The 6672-nt window shown below is 41.0% G+C and overlaps 1 pseudogene; it reads right to left on the minus strand.

Moving 5' to 3' along the window:
* Window positions 1–380: 380 nt before the first annotated feature.
* Window positions 381–498, minus strand: LOC126107157 (5S ribosomal RNA; annotated as a pseudogene).
* Between the last annotated feature and the right edge of the window lie 6174 nt (window positions 499–6672).

Genomic DNA, 6672 nt, shown 5'->3' on the forward strand with positions numbered 1-6672 from the left:
GTGTGTTGCATGTGCGTTTCTACTCGATAAATTATAAATAATTTCATTCTTGGCACAAACATTATACTTTCGAGATATGTAGTTTCTGTCTCCATGTTGTTGCATTCTCATCTCTGTCGTGTTCCACCACCTCCTTCTTTGCTTATGTTAGAATGAATGTGAACAATCTGAATAAAAAGCACTCCGTCTTCAGGCCACGAGTGGCTTACCGGGACCATCCGACCGCCTTGTCATCCTCAGTGGAGGATGCAGATAGGAGGGGCGTGGGGTCAGCACACAGCTCTTCTGGTCGTTGTGATGGTTTTCTTTGACTGGAGCCGCTGCTATTCGGTCGAGTAGCTCCTCAATTGGCATCACGAGGCTGAGTGCACACCGGTAAATGGCAACAGCGCATGGCGGCCTCGATGGTCACCCATCCAAGTGCCGACCACGCCCGACAGCGCTTAACTTCGGTGATCTCACGGGAACCGGTGTATCCACTGCGGCAAGGACATTGCCCCGAACAATCTGAATAAGTAGTTTTAATATATAGCTCATTCATTTATTACCAAAATGCAAAGTGATGGCTTACAAAAAATGTCATCAACATACCTTGTTTCATCCTACCTAAAACCGTGGTTTATAATGTCGTTTGCTTCTTGGTTGCGTTGTATGTGCGTTTCTTGCGTCACATATTGATTAGATTTTGATGATATTTCTTAGTTTCTTGTAGGAAATGCAGTCGGTAAACATCTTAAACACTGCAGTATTCCTCAAAAGTCCAATTTCACTTAATCTTTTAGAGAAAATGCAAATAAAAATCAGTGCTATGCTGGTAATAACACCGATTATATTTTCTAATGTACAATATGATACATTATTTCGTTCGCCCCGCGCCCCCCTGAACTGCTACTTGCTTTGGTGGAATATTACTTAAGAACTTGTAAAACCACTGGGTAACGACAGTTTGTTCTATGAACCACCAATAACATTTCCTCAGTGTGATATGTCGACATCCTTTATTTATTTTAAGCGTGTAGTTAACATTGTAACACTTTAAAAGCATCCTAGAACAATTCAGGCTTGGAAAAAACATAGTTCGAGGCAAATAACATACTGATACTTGACACAACCACTGTGTACTTTGTACTGCTCACGATTTTTTGCAGACATTTCAGATTCCTAATGAACAGTGTGAAACTTGAAAGCATCAGAGACTCATTTAAATGTGGAAAATAACTAAGATGAGGCTTCGTTATGCTTTATACAGAAATCGAACTTTACTCATTCACTACTGCTACTTAACCTATAATTTCATGATACACACATTAAGTATGTATGTGTGTGTGTGTGTGTTTGTGTGTTCCTAATATATTCAACTGTGGAAATACTACAAGATACAGAATTTACGTAATTTTTTGGATAAATACATTTGAACACGACGCAAAAATTTAGCTCGTTCAGATACTTTTCAGCACAACCATTATGTCTGCTATGGTGCTACACAGCGATTTTATTTTAATTTCCTCTAAAATAATACGCTGTGCTTGACTGTGTCGTTTTGAAACTATGCTGATATTGACTGGAGAGAAGAGACAACGTGATGGACGGGTGAAACATGTCACATGATAGGTAAACTGGCTTGTCATGTGGGTGCTGTCGTCTTCGATTTTTGAATTTCAAACTTCGATGAACTATATTATTAATTCTTAAGAATTCGAAACCTATATGTGCATGATAGTAGCAGAGAGCGTACGACGCATTCTGTAGGCCTTCCATTTCTTTGCATTCCTTCCTATGAAGTAACAGCCACAAGTGTTTTGCTCTCAGTAACATTAGTTGGAATATGTCTATTGACTTACCTTAAGATGCAACCTCTAGTAACTAAGTAACCTAGCAGTAATTTGTGTCATTCATGCTTAGCTCCATTAGTCCCTAGATTTCTCCAAAACGATCAGTGCACAGACACACACGTACACACACACACAGGTATGCATTTTACAGCAACAAGCGACCTTTCGTTCATGTTACTTCTCTTTGCCTCAGCTGCCTACTTCTCAGCAGTAACGATATGGTAAATAATATTGTGACACTTGACATAAATATTGCGTTTTTTATAATCATGAAGTATTTTTGAAGATTTTTAGATACTGTAAGAGCATTGTGTCATAGACAACCCTCACTGATTTTTATTTACTGATGTAATTTATAGGAGTGGATCAGAAACAAAGGGATATGAGTACACTTCTTCCAATTTTTTTAAAAAAAAGCTTCAGTTGAAGGTCAAAAGTTCAGGAAATGTAATGAGATAGCAAAAGGTAAATTCTTTGCTTGTGTATAGTAGATATAAAAATTCTTTCTATCATTTTCTGTTTGCATGTTGCAATAACACGTTAACATAAATCACAAATTTTGGATCACAAATTGTAAAAGTTTATATGTGCTAGTATCCCTTTGCTTTCAGAATATTGTGATCTAAGAAGAAGGTGATTTACGTTTTCTCTATAATGCTTTATCATAGGTTTTTATCAATTCAGTTATCATAAAATTACTATTTAGAGGTATAACAAAAATACTTAGGTAATCCTACGTGAATATCATGCCTTTTGTACCTTACTACACTGAACAAAATAGTAAAGAGAACTGTTTACTGTGTTATTCCATTATTGAAATATTTCTCATCATCTGGGTCACTTCTCTTTCTCACATATCATAGAAAGGTTATTTGGATAACATGCTACAACAAAAATCAGAATAGGCCTATATCAACGTGACTGTTTCGCAACATCATAACTAGTTCCATTTTTGATCACCAGTGAGCAGCAAACAGTAGGATTTCACTTGTATCCCTTTGCCACAATAATTTTAGATGCCTTACTATGCTCTAGTTTCATTTATCTCATTTTTATGGGAAAACTCACTTTTTATGGGAAATGTCACTTGTACCTACTTGTTTCTGACATCCTGATATACTCGTAGTGATCGTTTCTTACGAACATTCCAAAAAAGTATAGTATTTTTAATATAATAATATCTTATCATTATTTGTTATTTGTGCATCATTACTTTGAAATCATAAATCAAAAATTTAAATGGCACCGTGACACACACAACCATGCACCACCCGAATTTCTTGTGGAAGCAAGCGAAACACCATCTCTTAGGCTAGGAGTACCTACATTACGCAATAACGCGATATATAAAGCAAAAAAGTTTGAAATCATTTAAGATAAGAGAGAAAACTACAACCATACACATTATACAGGTATCTCAAAAAGAATGACAATGTTTTAAAATTCCATGTTTATTGACAATATCACAATACAAAAATGGGATGAATTTCAAAATAATCACAAAATCTTAAAGTTTCACCTATGCTGTAACAAATGCTCTATGTACCCACCAGCAGCAGCACCAACAATATCTAGAGGGACCCTGAGACACTGTTCCATATTCTTGGCCTCAAGGTGCTAAACATGACCCCATGACATTTGCTTGTGGGGATATGTGACGAAAGTGTCGTGACGAAGAAGAAGTAATGCACAGAATAACATCTACCACAACTTCTGTAAAAAACAGATACATTAAGTAAAGCAATTGTGGTCAAGAGGATGTACAGTCGAATGAAGTCTGGCCTCTGTATGGTCACCTGGCACCACTGAGGGCATGTTCAGCGTATGCCTCTGGCGTGTCATACTGCATCTGCAAACGGCAATTTGAACAGCAGCTGACACCATATTGTCATAGCGAGCTGATAGGAATCTTCTACTTCAAGGACAACTCCGACCCACACGCCCTGTAGAATACCTTCCACTGACCTCAAACATCCGTCATTTTCCGACTTCAGTGGTGTCAAGTGAGAGGAGCTTCAAGGACAGCTCCGACCCAAACGCCCTGTAGAACGCTTTCCACTAGCCACCACCCACCATCATTATTCGATTTCAATGGTTTCAAGCCAAAGTTCGCTGGACAGCGTGCTAGAGGTCTGCTGTGTTTTCTGATGAGAACTGGTTCTGTATCGGCGCCAGTGATGGTCGTGTATTGGTTAGAAGGAGGCTAGTTGAGGGCCAGCAACCAACCTATCAGTGTGATAGGCTCACTGAACGTATACTTGGAGTTATGGTCTGAAGTGCATTTTCATTCAGCAGCAGGAGCATTCACAAGTTTATCCCACGCAACCTGACTCCAAATATGTGCGTCAGTCTGATGATTCGACCTGTTGTGCTGCCATTCATTAACAGCATTCCAAGAGGCGTTTTCCAACAGCAAAATACTCGCCCTTATACAGCTGTTGTAACCAAGTATGCTCTACGGAATCTCGATATGTTGCCTTGGCCTATTCATTCACGAGATGTGTCTGCAATCGAGCACATACATGACATCATCCGACAAAGTCGCGACGGTATCCACAACCAGCATTAACAGTTCCTGTGAGTAAGTAGACATTCCCAGCTTATTAGTAAATCAAATTCTTGTCGGGTTTCCAGCCGGATCAAACTGTCATCTGAACACAATATTTCAGCGGTCCACCTGGCCGCCATCATCAGGGTCCTGTATTGACTGACCAAGTGCATCAAGCATGAACTTCCATCCCAAAAATTAAAATTTGGCACCTGTAATATAATGCGTGCGCATTTGCATTCTTGCACTGAACATTCTGGTGGTCTCACAGGACAATGTGCTCTCCATCACGCTACAGACCATTAAGTCTATTATTAATATATCAGCATTTCACATTTGTCATGAATCATCTTGTGCTTAGATTAACCTGTGATCTTGTAATGTTAATCACTTAAAGATGTTAACTAGACAAATGTATTCCCTAAATTTCATTGCTCTACATTAATAATTTTTTTTTGTGTTGCGGCTTTTTTTGATCAGTGTACCTTAACTGTCATCTGGTGTGACCTACAGGAGACACTGCGACTGTTCCCGGTAGTCCCAATACTCCCTAGAGTGGCCACAGAGGAGCTCTGGCTGTCTGGAGGGTCTGCAGGGCGGGTGTTGGTTCCCAAAGGTACCCTGCTTCTTGTGATGCCATTCCTCACACATCGCCTGCCGCAGTTCTTCCCAGACCCACAGCGGTTCGACCCATCGCGCTTCTTGGAGGATCGTGTTGGCAAAGAGCATGCTTACTGTTACCTGCCATTTGGATTGGGCGCGCGCAACTGTGTAGGCTCCCAGTACGGCCGCCTGCAGCTCAAAGTCTACCTGGCAGACATACTGAGGCGCTTCCACTTCCTGCCATGTAGCCGACGGGAGGACCTGGAGGACAGTGCGCTCTCCTTCAGCCTAAACCCCATCAAGCCAATCAGAGTGTCATGCATGCCTCTGGATGGCCCTAGGGCATAGGACCACTCTCAAGATTGCTGATTGTCATATTGGACGGTGTCCTGAGACGGTTTTCATTCCTGGCATTAAGCTCCTGAGAATGTCAACACTCACTCTGTCAGTGAACACACTGTCAAGTGGAGGATGGTCTCCTGCAAGCTTCTGCATGGTTCTGCAAGGTTCGCTGCTGAAATTTAAGATCGACCAGGCCATTATCCTGAGACACTTCACCTTCCTGCTGCACAGCCACTGGGATGACTCAGAGGACAATGCGCACTCCATCAGGCTACAGACCATTAAGTCTAGACAGCTTAATGGTCCGTAGCTTCATCGATATCTTTCATGTTATTTTACGCCTGTCTACAAATGCTTCTAAAACTCCTAAATCTGCAACCCTACCTACAACCACCACCAAAGTCATGCACCTCCAGCAACTGAACTTATATGAACATTAACATCAAAATTACACTCTAAATCCCGTGGGACCTCTAATAACTTGTTGTTTATTTGGCGTTCCAGTAACTTTCATCGTACCCGCTACCAAGCTCATGTATACAGGGAAGTATCGTCGATGAGATGTTCGTCTGCTTGGCTTTGCAAAGGTCTGCTAACTTGCAAACATTTTGATGTTTCTGTTCTTGTAGTTCAGTTTCTGGAGGTAGTATTTAGATGGTTGTAGAGAGAGTTGTTGGCAGCCTATAAAAATTTTGTTCGGAGATATAATGTTGTATTATAGCCAATAAAGAGATATTTAATTGAAAGGATTGCATTGATCTTAACAAAAGCCAAGGGCCTCTACTAGATCCCAGGAAATATGACCGCACAAAACACTCCTGGATCTGTAGGTCTTCCTCAAGACTGCACTGATTCCGCTTTTTCCACAAATTTTTGCTGTGAGAACCTGGAAAGCAATGCAATCTCTATCAGCTACATAGCATCCAGATTTTTAGTCCTTTTACGTGCCATTGCAGGCTTCTGGTACATAGAAACACTCTCAATAGTACTGAAGGCATTTCTGGCAAATATTCCAAAGTGGTTCTGATATCTCCTGTGAACCTTTGCACAGGTGCAGCACTTAAGGACTACCCTTCACATTGCTGAAGCCGAATGACATTGTAGCCAATATACTGAGGTGTCTTTGCTTGCTGCTGCACAGATCCTGGGAGGAACTTGAGAACAATGACCTCACCACCAGCCTACATACCACTCAGCTGATCAGCCTCGTGCATGGCTCTGCAGGGCCATGGCAATGCTGACGATGAGCGTTCTACTGGCCAACATCCTAAGGTCACTGGGAGTAATTGAAGAAAAGTCCACTGTCGACCACCCTACATATCATCAAGCTGAAAGGGTTTTTTCGTG

This window comes from Schistocerca cancellata, chromosome 10, assembly GCF_023864275.1.
Source record: "Schistocerca cancellata isolate TAMUIC-IGC-003103 chromosome 10, iqSchCanc2.1, whole genome shotgun sequence".
Lineage (NCBI taxonomy): Eukaryota > Metazoa > Arthropoda > Insecta > Orthoptera > Acrididae > Schistocerca > Schistocerca cancellata.